The following is a 14,601-nucleotide window of genomic DNA, read 5'->3' on the forward strand; positions in this document are numbered from 1 at the left end:
GCATTGAACTATTCTGCAAGAAATTAGGGATAAATACCTTTTTCTTTTTCATGGAAACATGGCTCTAGCTGTCTTGCTAGAATATTCACAGCACCCTTCAGATATTTAACAGGAAAGGTCTTCAAAATGAATTCCCTGAAAGTAGTTCCTTCATTATTTTTCAAGCTTGCTTGTGATGATTCACAGTATGAAACCTTTATAAATTTTATTCAATTCCCCTTGTCAGTTGTACTCACTCTCAGCATCCAGTTGTATTGATTTATATGAACAACCTCAGTTTCATTAGTCATGATGAAATTAATGGCAAGTTGCATCATTTTTCTCTGACTGTGTTTCCAAAAGCAGAACAATATATCTGCATTGGAACATATTAAATTTTATGTTAACAGACACAAAATCCTGTGTTAAAGTTAATTCATGTTGAGATGTAGAGTGATACATGCTGACAAAAACAGAAAAATGCAAAATTGATGCTGACAGTCTGTCCTTCCCTGATTGTATAGATTTGCAGCAGCACATGCAGTATGTAACTTCATGCTATGATTCAAAACCTAAGCAACAATCGGCACAATAGCAGACATTCAGAACAGTCTGTCAGCCACCGCATCAAATTATATTTTCTTTTTTTGGAGATCTTTAGGGATCTACTTCTGTAGATCCTGATTCTGTATCTACTTTCAGTAATAGATTGTTACTCAAAACAATTTTAAGAAAATTATATTGATTCCAGAATTTATCGAAGCAAAATAAATACATATATATTACATATAAAAGTATATGTTGTTTTCAATATTGTTTTATTTTTAATTAAAATGTGACATAGAGTTACATTTTGACAACATCATAGAACCTATTTTGTCAAATGTGCATGTGATTCTGTTATGTATTACTGTGTATTCTACTTCTGGAAAGTTAATCTAGACTTTGAATTAACTGCATGAAGCCTCTTCATGCCCTCTTCCATGGGTGCCTGGTCTCTGTGAAGATTCAGCTCTCCTTGACAAAATGCTGTGCTTAGACTTCTGCTGATCACTGCAAAGCCTTTAGCAGTGAATGGTATTCCCAGAGCTGTCTTCAATATTCATGTACAAATGCACTCAGGCATAATTAGATAAAAAGTCTGCACAAGCTTAAGGTTGTAAAATTGGTATTATTGCTGCCTAGATTTGTATCATCCTGCATGTCCTAGCTTCTTACCCATCCCGTCCTACTTGTTCCCCATAAGTGGTGGAAATAGAAACAACATTGTACCTGCTATAACTATATGTATTCCTCCTGTGGAATCACATTGGCTGGTGTCAATAGCAAATTATGTCTTCAAAAAATGTTCCTGGTGGTCAGATTCAGTTTGGGAAGAATTATGTTGTGCCATATCTTTAGCTTTCCGAATACTTTTGAACTATTCTTCAGAATATTATTTTAAATCTAGAGAAACCTTTAGTGTTAGTTCCATAAATAGAAAATCGTTGTGGATGAAAGAAGACAAAACCAGTGTACAAGTTGCTTTTATCCAGATTAAAAAAAAAAAAAAATCCACAAGGAAAAGCTTTTGGTAGAAATCCAAAATAAAATTAAAAGGTATGAAAGAGTTGAAAGGTCAATGATGGTGCACTTGAATAAATCCTGCATTTTAGACTTTCTTTTTTAATGCTGTGGAAATGTCACAGTTCTATCTCAGTCATGTAGCCATACAACTACATAATTTTTGTCTTTATGGACTTTTTTTTTTTTTTTTTTTTTTTAACATACTGTTGTCCTCAAGACTGTGGCAGTTAGCCACTGGTCTCTTGGAGACAAATTTGACAATCAGTGGGTGTGATGGTGTATGGGATATATTGAGGCTTGGCATTGAAGTGGTTTGTTTGATCAATTTTTTTTAGCAGATCACAGTACAGCCAAATTATTACAAATGTTCGTGGTTCTTGATGCCAACTTGTTTTCAGAAGTCCAGCTGCAGACTATTGTGATCTTATTTATTTTCATGCTTTCTTCTTATTACTTTATTTAACTTTTCAAAAGTATAGTAATAAGAAAGCATGAAAATTAATTAATTAATTAATTAATTAATAGAAAAATAAATAGGAAAATAAATAAGTAAAATTAAGCCCAGAAGTAGTTAGAGAGGAAAACACAATGTGTTAGGGAACGATACTCCAGGACTATGAGGAGTTTTAGTAGACATATTGGTACACTCTGTTGTTATGTATTCATGGACTTATGTGGGCTCCATAGATATGACTATGTACATATGCATAGGAATTTTTCCCTGTTTTGCTTTTTTCATGTCCTTCTCTGTTCCACTCTTCTCTTCTTTAAAAATGTGTTATATTTCATGCACATGATCACTCACCTTGTATCTAGCCCTTTCATACAGCTAGTTGCCATTTTATAACATAATCCAGAGTGTCTTGAAGTCAAGCAATTTTTTTCACGCTGTTCAGTGCAATTCTGTCAGACTGATATTCCTAGTTGCTAGACATATAACTTTACAAGAATTAGCAACTGATTTATTGCATGAATCTCATTTTTCCAGTCTTCATTTAATATTTTACAGGAAGGCTAAGTAAGGAGAGCGAATATGACCTGGCTGAAAAATAGTTAGAAAAATAGATATGCAATTTTGCATGAACGGTAAATATTGTATCATTACCTTAAAAATGCATTGGATATGTTTCTGGGAATTAAAAAACACAGCCCTCAAATGCTTGCTGAAATGCACAAATAGTCTGTTTGGTGTAACACCTCACTCTCTGTGCTGTAGTGATATATGTGCTTTTATTGCCCATTATTTTGTGTATGTGTGTTTTGGTGAGCAGTCAGATATCTACTTCTTGCTGAGTACTGAACAGTTATACACCAGGAGTTTTACAACAAAATCCACAACTTTCAAAAGCCATTTGCTTCCATTTTTAGATTGTGCATGTAAAATTTTATTTTTGTAAGGAGTATTTGTCTTCTAGTTAGCATTTATTTGGTTCCTTTATCTCCATTGAATTCAATTTTATATGCTAAAAAAGCATCTATTGTATTTATTTGCTGCTAAGTTCATAAAAACATAAGAGTTATTATACTGAAACATGGTTTAAGTAGTCATTGTTCTCTTCTCACCTTCAAACAGTGTGAAATTCTTCATGGGAGTAAAAGTTCCTTCAGTACATTATTCAAAAGTAACATGCTATCATGCATTTGTTAGATGCTTGCCTTCCTCCAGTGTTTTGGTGTTTTTGATGTGTCCTTCAAATTGATAAATTTGTGAGTCCTCCTTTTTGAAAGGGTAAAATGCACAATTCTATTGTTCTTCAGTTTAGGACCTCTGTTTTCAATATTTTCCCTCCATGGCAGAATGAGTATAGACCTCTGTCAGAGATGTCATCCTTTGTCTCAGCAAGCACTTGCAGACCACCGAGTAGCCTTTTCAAAGTAAGTCAGTATTTATTAATCAGAATAATACAGTAGCTAGAGTCTGGAGGTAAGAAGGACAAAGCCAAATTTGCAAAAGGGTATGTTCCCACATCATTTAGGATTACCTTCTGTCATTCTCCAAAGAGGCACTCTCGTATCTTAGCAGATCTCACAATTTACCAGGCAAAGCAGTTAAATTCCCTTACTAGGAAAACATCTGTCTCTCTCTACCCCCTCTCTTGCAATGCCATGTGGCTAAGAACTAGTGAAAATTTTGCTTTTTTGATAATCAGCATTTCAGCGTCCTGATTTTTATTTCTTCTCTGATATTTGGACTTTCCAAACCCAGCTAATTTATCAGAAGTTTGGAATAATAAGTGATAGTTAATAAGTAATTTTAATAATGCTATTATTACATGTATTGTTATGTAATACTATAACACTACATACTACATACTACATATATTCTGTGTATATATAACTGATTTTTCTAGTTTCTGCCAGTTATCATCTCAAGCTGTACCAGCAAAAAACACTGTGAGCATTGCTTCTGGTCTGTATGCAATATTCTGTATTCTGTCACTGTCACCATAACCCCTGAAGTGGGCCGTGATAACAGCTTTTTCAAAGCACTTTGAGAAATTCATAAGCAGCACATACACCAGTTCTCCAAATGATGCCAGATTTAAAAAAGATACTTTCTTTCATACCTCTGTTGGTTAATGTGTTGCATGTACCTCATGTCATTCAAGGCTACAGACTTTATTTTTCAGAGTATCTAGATCTGGATTTTCACTGTCATTATTAATGACTCATTTCTGAATGCCACTGAGCTCTTAGTTGCAGCAGCAACTAGGAATAACAGCTTTCATAGATAAGTGTTATTTAAATAAAGTCAAACATATTATGTTTTGAAAAGATTGTATTTCGTTTTCCTTGTATATCTCTCGTTCTTGATTTATGCAGATAAGGTATTTTTCAGTGGTTTTGTTACCCTGAAACAAATATGTTTCCACCTTTGAACTGGAGAAGGAAACAGCTGTTTTTAAGGATCTCTAATACGTCTTCTCAAAGAAGCGCTATAGACATTCAAATATCTCTCTTGATACAAAATTGTTTACATATTCCTTGTCTGTAGGCTCTATGATGAGCCATTTTGTCATAGAAAGGCAACCAGGTTGGCCAGGCATGGTTTCCAAGCAGATCTGTGCTAGCTGTTCCCAGTCATCTTTGTGTTCTTAACATCTGGTTGAATTAGCTCCATAATTTTCCAGTGGACTGAGCTCATGCTTACTGTCTTCTGCTTGCAGTCAGAACAGGGCTGTGATGATGACAAAAATTACTCTTATTTGAAGTAGTGCAAAGAAAACAAATTATCTTGCAGTGTCATCAAGAAAGAAAGAATAACAAGAGTTTGTTTTGTCCAGCTTGGTCTATGGGGGCTATTTTGTCTTAAGGTCACAGGGCTGAAAGCCCTTCCAGCTTTTACCACTTCCAGAGTCCATCTCTGAAATCGGTATTTGGTAAAAGCAGAGCAGAACCAAGTATGCTGCATACCTTTCATTTTAAAGCATTAGTGTCTTTTTGCATCCTTGTATTGAAGGTTTGGGGTTTCTCTTTGTTTTGGTTTGATTCTTGCTGTTGGGATGCATTGAGTTAAATCTGTTATTGAAATGGCTAAAATATCATGGAGCCTTTCTTCTGCATGGATAGAGTTTATTTAGAATACAGATGTAATTAATATTAATTCATTGTTGTTGATGCTGAAATATATTCTGTAAAATACAATGAACCATTTTGTATTAGTTTGTTCATAGCTTAGCCTTCTTCTGAATGTGGACTTCTGGGGAAACAGTTGTTTAATACTTGTTATGTTAAAGATGATTCTGAAAGATCACTTTTTCTGTTTGTTGTTGTTTTGGTTTGTTTGTTTTAATTTCATTTCTATTTTATGGCAAAGTTTTGCTAACATTGTAGGACAACAGAATAACCTTTGTACAAATATACTATTTTGTGTGTGTTTATAATCAGGGCAGAACTGACAAATGTTCAAGATAAAAAGCAAAGAGAGCACCAAGATTAATTCTACCTGGGAAATCATAGTCCTCTAGTTGCCACATTTCTAGGGGTTTGAAAAAAGGATAGGATAAGATAAAAGACGACTAAGCAGTTGTCCTATTTCTATGTACTAGCTAATAAAGTTGTCATCAAATACAGCAGTGTATACTGTACCAACTTAATGTTAACCATGTAACAATAACTATAATATAACCAGTATGAACCAGTACAGAATATATATGTGTGTGTGTGTGTGTATTATGTTTTCCATACAAAAATATACAATTAAATACTTTTCCTGTAATTGCATAAAAGCAATTGATATATAACCCCTGTCACTTCTTTCCTCTTGGAGGCATTAGGTCTTTTCAATTCCTTGGGACTATTCTTGCCTCCAAGGATTTTCTGAAGGCTTCCTTAGGTAACCAATACTTTAAATAATGGGAAACCAGAAACGCGTTGTTTATGTGTTATCTTTTTCAAGTAGGTTTTCAGTCAAAATTACCGTGGTTGAGTGGTGTGCCACCAAATTTCCAAGAAAAGGTCAAAATATGCATCCAGATAAAGGGATTTATCCAGATTTCCTAAGCTCTTGAAGAAAGCAGGTTTGCTTTAGGGAGACAGTCTGACTTCTTTTCATTTCCTTGAGGCATCTTGTTAGATTGGTTTCCCAATGCCCCTGTATGTTTCTACATTTTAGCTCAGTCCCATGCTTCATTCTCAAATGTTGCCTTTAGCCACATAAGCACAAAGGTGAAACAATAAAATTATCACGGGAGACCTCAAGCAGCCTCAGGCAGGTGAAGACAATAGCAAAATAATAATAATAATAATAAAAACACAAAGAACACAAAGGACGTTGAAATGTAGGCTTGCTATCCAGAGAGATAACACAGCATTCCATTGGGAAAATATTTCAGGCTGGGCAACTTTTTTTTTTACCTTCTTTAGGATGTACAAGAGTTTAAGTATTCACCTATTTGAATACCTAGCTGGTTACTGTGTTCTGTGAGCACTTGTTGTAAATGCTAAAATACACCTCCTGTAAAATATGAAGAAAATAACCTGGCCATCTCTCCCATTTGCACCCCATACCATGGGGAAAAGGACTTAAATGGTTCCCTCTATGTTTGTGTTAGTTATTATTACATGGTTTTATTTATGTATTTACTATTATTTCAAGGAATCATACAGTTAATACCAAGAGTGTATTCTTGATTATATCAAGAATCAAGTGCTTGATTATAAATGGGATTGGGTGAATTCCCTGGTAGAGAGCCAGTTCCTGTGCAAGTTCTGTCTCACTTTACTATTTTATAGTGTCACTGAAATGTAGCTGTTACATGAGGTCATGATTATAAAAAAATAAAATAAAAATTATACATAGGATGTTAACTGTCAGATGGACACATGAAGGCCTGAGAAGAATTAGACTTTTGACTGGGAAGCCATCACAAAGTAAAGTTTTGGAGTGATATACTCATAGGAGTCTTGATTTCATAGCAGATGGACTACAGTGTTTGTTGCATGATTTATATCAGTATATGACAAACAAATATTTTATTTAGTTATGAAAATACCCTTACAAATGTGAAACAGGTGTAGATGAATTGTTTATTTTAAGAAGTTGTATCATGCAGTGATTTTTATCCAAATGCTTTTCATTTAAGGAAACAATGTGAATTGTAAGCTCTGATTCCTGTTCTGGGTGAATGAAGAAGCAGACGACTCGAGCAGTGATTTCTTCAACCACTGCAGTTACTGCAGCAAAACATTTCTGACACATGGGAAGGAGATTAGGCGTATATTCAATGTGTCTCAGCACATAACAGATTATCTAAATTGCAAGACTTCACATAATTTGCATGGCAGATAACCATCAACCTCATTAATGCAGGGGGTAACCACAAATCCTCTGTTGGCATCATGTGAAAATTCACCGTGTTTTTGCTTATGGTATCAAGCTTTGCTCTAAAGAATCAAATTCTGTTGCCCTCATTCAGGAAAAGAACCCGAATAGCTGCAGATACGTTGAAAATACGTTCTTGTAGGTATGCACTCAAAAAGGGGAGCACTTTCTGTGTAGAAGAAATATTTATGTTAACTAAATATTCAGTACTTATTCTATCGTATGCTGTAGAGAATATTAGTAACATATATTAGTCAATGTTTTAATTTCAGTTCTTAAATATTGCATTACATTAAATTGTCTATATACTCAACTGTGTATTTTACAATTTACAAGTGCTTGTGTTTAATTGCAGGCTAATTTATAAATACTTTTCCACAAATTACTGAAAAATGAATGTCAAACTAATTTTTGTGAGTGGTAAAGCTTCAATGAATTCAAATGTTTATAATTTATCTGCATTATTTACATCTCCCTCTTTTGTTTCTAATTCAATAGGCAGATAAATTTTGCAATTAATGACAGATAAACAGCAGATAGAAAGGCCCATTTAAAGTGTCTCGTTCAGTCTCATAAATTTTATTTGTAACCTCTCCAGAGCTTTGTCCACTTGTATTTTAACTAGCTCAGGCAGATGAACTTCCACCAACAGAAGAATATTTCACAGTCTGTGAAGTTCAACTGTTACATCATTTTCTTAACACCTAGATGTATAGCGTTCTTTGCTAATTTTCTTTTTATTACATCTGCTTATAGCAATTTTAAATCTCATAAACTTCTCCCCCCCCCCCCCCCGTTTTTTTTTTTTGTGTATTAGGCTTTCATTAGCAAGTAGATGGCTATCAAAACCACCTTAATAGCTTTTAGCTATATAATAAATAAAAGATAATGGAAAGTTCCATAAGAAAACTATATACTTGGTAATACTTGGAGGACTGATTGATTTCTACTCTGCATGAAACCATTAGAGAGTTTGGAAATTTTAAATGCTAATTCTTGAACATTTACATGCTTTTTTCATTAATGATGAAAGAACTGAATAAACAAATACTAGAATGTTTTTTGAGTGATTGGATATATATACACATATAATGCCATGGTGTCAGGATGATGTCAGTTGTAATTTCTAAAAATATTTCTATCCAGTTCTCACTGAAGGTTGACCAAGTGCAGTGCTTTTTGCATATGTAGTGTGGTAGGTGATGATAGGAGAAAAACAGCAACACAATTAAATCTCACAGAGGTTTATTTTCTGTTAAACTGATCTAAGATTTAATGATTAAGGAAGTACTCTATTTTGTAGTAGGTACATGCCAGTAAAAATATGTTTAATTGGGTGTGATCATGCTTAATACACTAAATTTCCAAACAATTTTAGTTGGTAAAAATTATGCAAAACATGGAGTATTCATTTCCAGATTTAAAAGTACAGTAAAATTAATTTAAGATCGGGCCAAATTCTGGCTGTTCATACCAAAGATATGTTACTTTTTACGTTATAGGGACCTCATACTTAGGAATCATAGAATCAAAGAATGGTTCAGGTTGGAAGGGACCTTAAAGCCCATACAGTTCCAACCCCCCTGCCATGGACAGGGATGCCACCCACTTGATCAGGTTGCCCAGGACCTTTTCCAACCTGGCCTTGAACACCTCCAGGGGTGGGGCATCCACAGCTTCTCTGGGCAACCTGTGCCAGTGCCTCACCACCCTCTGAGTGGAGAATTTCTTCCTTATCTCCAATCTAAATCTCCCCTCTTTTAGTTTAAAACCATTCCCCCTTGTCCTGTCATTATCTAACTGAGCAAAAACTTACTCTCCATCTTTTTTATAAGCCCCCTTTAAGTAATGAAAAGCTGCAATGAGGTCACCCCAGAGCCTTCTCTTCTTTAGGCTGAACAGCCCCAGCTCTCTCAACCTTTCTTCATAGAAGAGGTGCTCTGATAGTCACGACTTAGTAAATTATGAATGCTAATTAGTGAAACTTTTGTAAACTATTAGCGTAATACTTGTTTCTAATTTGGGGAGGAGGGGAGGGGTCATGTATGCAAAATCAAAGAGGAAAGCCTCAAGGTATATGCCAAGTATAGTTTTCAAAAACTACCCTGTAAAATAACTACAGCAGTCTTGCCCCTGGTTTTGTCAGCTTAACATCTCAGTACCTGCCTAGATCAGGTCTGGAAGCAGTTAACCATGATGACATTTATATTACAACCATTGGTTTCACAGGTTACATGTAGTTAAAAAGAGACCTTTCTCCTCTTAAACAGTCATTTCTGCCCATAGTAGTAGATGCATTATCTATGTCAGTTTAATGAAATCTGTTTTAAATTAAATAAAGTTAAATTACTATTTACTGTGCACTAAGAACAGAATCTGTTGGGTTTTTTCCAACTGTTTCAGCTGGCCATCGAAATGATGCCACGCAGCCCTGGTCCTGCATATGTCCTTTCACATTCAAGGCTACAACAAAGCATCACTACCACTACAACCGGAAAAAGTTTTTGCTTAATACAGCTCAAGGTTGTGGAGGTGATTTTCCAATTCCAGTTAGAGACATTACACTTCATCTTCTGCCTTGTAGGAGCTGTACATCAGTTGATTTCTATTCCTCCAACCTAGCTCTGGAAAAAGAAATTGGAGTGTAAAAAAGGAGAGAAAAGAATTGGATGCACTGTTAAATATTCACATGCAGAGAGGTTCATATGTCAAAGCCAGCATCTGTAAACTACATGGTAGATTTTTGTGTTCCCACTTCTACTTACTTTCAGTGTGTGGGGATTTTGTTTTGTCATTCACTGTGTTTAGAGCTTGGTTGTCATTAGATTGAAACACACCTTCGGCTCTTCTTTATTGCTGATTGTGCTACAAGATCCTAAGACAAAGAATCCAAACTTACTTCGTAAGGCTTTTACTGTGTGTCCCCTTGTTAAATTACCGCCAGGCTTTATGAGAACAGCAATGTATTCTGTTTATTGTGGACAAATGTAGTCAGAGAGGGAAAAAAAAAAAAAAAAGGCTGTTGAGCAATGCAAACGTTTCCCTAGCTGAAACCTATGGCTTAAAGTATTTTGCTCATGCAAGCAGAAGAACTGTGTGTACCCAAGACTTCTAAAAGAACTCGAAGATGAAATAGTTGAGCTGCTAACAGTAGTCTAATCATTCACTTAAACCTGCTTTACTACCACAGGACTGCTTGGCAGAGGTATTCAAAAAAGGTTTCAGGGAAGGTCAGAAAAATATAAATTGACAAGCCTGACATCTGTTTAAGGGAAATTATTAATAATTAGGAATAAAATTAGTGAACACATGAATAAATACATCAGGGAAGAGCTGACACAGCTTTCGTTAAGATAGATTGTGCTTCACAGTCATATCAGAGTACTTTGAAGAAGTCAGCAAGGAATAAGGAAGATGTGGTTGATACAGTCTGTTGGGATTTCCAGGAAGCATTTGAAAAGGAACTGAGCAGTCACAAATAGGACCAACCATTAGGGCTGGTTCAAAACTAACAAGTGGTTTTCAAAACATGGTAACTGAATGGAGGGACTGCTTGCCAACAGGCTGTTGTGAAGCCTAAGTAATTTGGTGGGTCAAAAGGCTGGTTAGTTAGACAGATTTATAGAGCTACAGAGGCATCAACACAGCTTCAGAAAGTTCCTGTCTATAATTTTTCTCATGTGAGGAAAGTGGTTAGGGAAAGTATCCTTTTCACTTGTTCTTGCGGTCTTTGGTCCCAACTGTTGGGTGCTGCTGGAGACCGAATAGTGGATGTCTTCTCTGACCAAGTAGCATCGTTCTCATGAGGGTGCAATGATACACATTCAAAATTTTCTGAAAATGCAGTCAGTGTTTTAAAATGGCATACTCTTTATGTATTTCACAGATGAACTGTTGTGATATATGACTACAGTGTAACACTGAAATGTTTTGAATACACTCTTTTCAAAATGTTTGGTTTTCTAGAAAGACATCTGCTAATCTGGGGACAAAGAGTTGCAAAGTAGAACATAAATATGTCATTTTATACTACCATGTGAGATAATATTATAAGAGCCAGGCAGGCCATCTGTAATACTGTAATTGACTTCTAGCATCACTTGTAATTAAATTAGAAAAATGCTGTAAATTGTTCTTATTTATTAAATAGCACATGTATATTTGAAACTGTTGAACAGAAAACCAAATATATGCATATGTTACCTGGGAGCTCTGTAGTAAGTAAGAGTAGACAGTGAATTATGCTGCAGGGGAAAGGCCAGCCAGACAAGAGTACTGCCCACTCAGTGGTCTCTAACCTAAAATTTACCCCAGGCATTATAAGCCTAAAATGTACCTGATTCACAGATTAGACACACAGATCAATCACAGCATGAAATTTCATCCAATTATTTTCGTATACACTGATGTGAAAAACAAGTGAAGACATCAGATTAGTAATTTTCTGAAAATCAATCTGGAGCTTCTGAAGTGTAAACCATGCTAGCTTAACCTCTCCCACGGAAGATCTCATACTTAGATTTTTTTTTTCATTCAATTTTCCATATATCATATTCATACCTTGCCTTAGGCTTTTTTATTCGGGTTTGTATTGTTCCTGTAAATATTGCTGCTTGTACAAAAAACATGGTGGTTATCTCATACTATTGTTAAAGTTCCGTGTTCTGGCTTATCTGATAATTGACAGAATATAGTAATGACAATGTAGTCCCAAAACCATACATATACATTTTCAATTATGGAAACTTATGCGTGCTTTCCAAATTCCAGGTGCGACCTTACTCTTTTTCATTCTTTTAATACTTATGGGAAATAATAGTTAGCAGGTTGTTAAAGTATTGATTTTCAGAAGGCAAGCACCGAAGGCCACTTTTGCACAGTGCCTTCACGATATGTTATTTGATAATTACTTTGTTCTTATTTCAATAATTATTAAGTCCCTTTTCCATTATGTTAAAATAAAAACAAAAATTTATATTTGCATTAAAAAAGGTAAAACTTAACTGGTTTAATTAAAGGTCTGCTCTAGAAATTAAACGCTTTACCCCCCAAAATGCCAAAATAAAAGGACTAACATATCAAACCATAAATCAACATGTTTTAAGTTATATTTTGTTATAAAATGGTTTTATATTAGTATTTTGTTATAAAATGGTATATGGCATGTATAAATAAGAAATAGAGTATTTTATTCTTCCAGTTTGTTTAATATGTGCAAGTGGAAATAACATGCCTGAGATTTAAGCCATCTTTCTGCCACTTTCAAGGTAGCTTCATGTACTAACTATTTTCAGGTTATATTTTAGTCTTGGGCATTCTGCACACAGTGTAACATTTTTGATCTTTCAACAGCATCATTCCCTACTTTCTTTCTAATCTACGTGTTGTGAAGGAGCTCTCAGAAGTTATATGTCTAATGTCCTGTAATAGATTTACTAGGAGAATTCTTTACCAGTGAGCTCTGATGATCTTTTACATTACGCCCATAAAAGTATTTTCTGCTGATTTTCTCCCATTTATCACCTTTTCATGAAGCATTGAAAAGGGGTGCTTTTTAGTTTCTTAATGATAAAATATGATTGTAACTTTACAAGATAATATGATTGTAACTTTAAAAGAAAGCAAAAACATTCAGAGACAAAGAGTTTTTGAAATTACGTTTAACTGACAACATTCTAATGTTATGGTAGGTTTTCAGTATTCCTGAACAACAAACAAGTAGCTTGTAAACTAAAACATTTTCCATGGAGTTAGGTAATCTGTAATTGCTATAGCTTTTGTTATTGCAAAATATATACAGAAAGTTTCTGACTCTTTTCCCATGATTTTTATTAAAGTAACGTTTTTGAAGGGGTCTGTGGAAAAAAGGATAAAGTTCATATTTTGTTACGTATATATTTACCTATTGGCAGAATTAGGATTTGTTTTTAGGGATGTACTGAGAAGAGATAGTTGGTATTGTCCTACAAAAATCAATGAAATCATAATGAAACTAAATAGATGATTGTATTATAAGTTCATTATGTCAGCTACAAAATTTAATTATTACTGCCCTTTTTGGTGAACGGCTGGAAGAAAAAAATGATGTCTCACTCCATCTTCCATAGCTTCTGAGAATGTATTTGGCCTCTTTTGGCTGATTTTGATTGCAAATCAAGTCCACCTGAATATTTATAAATTAACATATTATCCTCACTGCTGTCTGCCATTAGTTTAGGTCTCTGCAGAACTACTGCAAGGTCAGGTGGGTTCTTTCTCTCTGCTTCTAGCTCTCAGTTATACACTGATTAGTGAAGATTAACATCTGGCATATCAAAAGCTATCAGCTCTTTATAAATTTTTTTTTTTTTTTTAATTGCCAGTAGGCTCTGTAGTATGAGTGGAACTGGCCCACAGTTGCTGAAAACTCTTACCTTTAAAGATATTTCCGTTATTTGGAGTAACTCACGCCTTCATCTTCATTTTCAGTGACTGCATTATACCTAGAGTAAAAAGAGTAAACATCTTACCCCTTGATGATATGCATGTTAAGGGTTAGGACTTGGGTAGGCTGACTTTCACACTGGAAGCCTTGGACTTTTTCATAAGCTGAGTTTTTAGCTGCTGAAAGCTGCCACTCATTTCTGATAATAAAACCCAACTTGACTAACAGTTTCTGAGCCTGCGTTTTGTGGCAGGTGTTCTAGTTGGTGGTGACCAGAGTGATGGTGATCCTTCACCGTCCTTCATCAATCCTTTATGACTAGCAATGTCATGACAAAGCCTGCCCAATTTGTTCAGATACCTCATGGTTTTCAGTCCTTTCAGAACTTCCAGATCCTTTTTCCTTTCCTTTTATGAAGGTTCAAGTTTTTGCTCTAATTTCTTCTGGCCTTTTAAATTTATTTATTTTTTATTAGAAAAGTGAAGAAAACATGAAAGTAAGGCATATGGTTGTTATTACATAATCAATATGAACAATAGGAAACAAATGCAATTTTAGAATATAGTTGTAAAATATATGACATAAGATATCTGCAGGGTTTCCTAAACCTATTTGTTTTATTGACACAGGAAATGTTCTGTTATTCTTTGTGCTGTCTTTGCAAAAATACTTTGCTGGAAAAAAGGTGTTAATTTTATAAAATCAGTTACTTTCTTTGAAGAGTGTGGTAGACTTATTTTTATTCTATAGTTATTTCAATTTTAATTGATTGGTCTTTGATCCGTCCAAACAGAGTAATTAAAAGAGT

The 14,601-nt window shown here is 34.7% G+C and overlaps 1 protein-coding gene across 2 annotated transcripts in view; it reads left to right on the plus strand.

Annotated features, from left to right (window-relative positions):
• Positions 1–14,601, plus strand: part of FBXL17 (F-box and leucine rich repeat protein 17) — a 331,132-nt gene that overhangs the window by 298,925 nt on the left and 17,606 nt on the right. The window lies entirely within an intron of this gene.

Source organism: Anser brachyrhynchus, assembly GCF_964034855.1.
Source record: "Anser brachyrhynchus genome assembly, chromosome: Z".
In the NCBI taxonomy this organism is placed as follows: domain Eukaryota; kingdom Metazoa; phylum Chordata; class Aves; order Anseriformes; family Anatidae; genus Anser; species Anser brachyrhynchus.